Source organism: Penaeus monodon, chromosome 25, assembly GCF_015228065.2.
Source record: "Penaeus monodon isolate SGIC_2016 chromosome 25, NSTDA_Pmon_1, whole genome shotgun sequence".
Taxonomy (NCBI): Eukaryota; Metazoa; Arthropoda; class Malacostraca; order Decapoda; family Penaeidae; genus Penaeus; species Penaeus monodon.
Genome location: NC_051410.1, coordinates 7,105,235 through 7,106,243, shown reverse-complemented (window position 1 = coordinate 7,106,243; position 1,009 = coordinate 7,105,235). Strand labels below are relative to the sequence as shown.

The 1,009-nt window shown below is 46.3% G+C and overlaps 1 protein-coding gene across 1 annotated transcript in view; it reads right to left on the bottom strand.

Moving 5' to 3' along the window:
- The window catches only part of LOC119589515 (synaptotagmin-1-like), a 71,270-nt gene that overhangs the window by 2,913 nt on the left and 67,348 nt on the right, over positions 1-1,009 (bottom strand). The gene's annotated exons all lie outside the window — the stretch shown is intronic.

Here is a 1,009-nt window from a genome sequence, read left to right as displayed (position 1 = left end):
AACACATTCCACGAACTTCAGTCCAATAAACCCTGAGAAAGGCAGAGAGCTCGTAAGTCACACGAAACCGCATATACCCTTTAGGACACGGTAACGACAGAACCGGACTTAAAGTACCCGATCGGAGAGATGCATTAATCAGTATACCCTTCAAAGCCACGTTTCATGCCTTCGTATGTGTCTCTATGTATAATTCGTGTGTATCAAGATGAAAAAAAATGGAGTGTAAGATTAATGCTGTCCGATCAATGGTAAGAGAAAGTTGATAATAAGGTAGTTGTGTGGTTAAAAACAAAAACAAGAAAAAAGATCTAAAAATAGGTCGATGACGAGAACAGATAATCAGGAGTGTGGCATGGAAGGAAAGGGGGGAGGGGGGTACATGGGAGGGAGTAGGGGGTGAGTGGTATGGGGTTTAAGGGAGGGGGTCGGTGGTAAGGGATTCAGGGAATGGGTTGAAGGGGAAATCAAGGGACTGGCGGCAGAGAGCTCAGGTAGGGGTTAATAGAGGGTTAAATATCACTGGTAGGGGTGGTAAGGGATTAAAGGATGGGGGGGGGGGAAGGGGGCGAGAAGTAAACTGAGGGAACCGAAGTTAAGGGGTTAAGGGGTTTGGAAAGGAACGAAGGTAAGGGGTTGAAAGAAAATCATACAAAGGGAACAGGAGGGATAAAAATGGGTGAGGAGGAGAGGTTGAAAAAAGAGGTTGAAAGTGGGGGGAGGCGTTGAAAAAAGAGGCTGAAAGGGGAGAAGGGGTTGAAAAAAATCTGAAAGTGGGGAGGGGTGCTAAAAACAGGAGGGAGAAGTTGAAAGAAAAGCTACTGAAAGGTGGGAGGGGGAAAAGGGTTGAAAAATGGGGTTGAGAAAAGGATATTCACGGGAACTGAAGTCTCTCATTACACGCCGTGGATTCTGGATGCTGTTAATGGTAGGAAAACTCGACCGCGTGACGTGTTTTACTGAGGAAAGAAGGATTACATGACATGGCGTTTGCAAGGGGACGATGCAG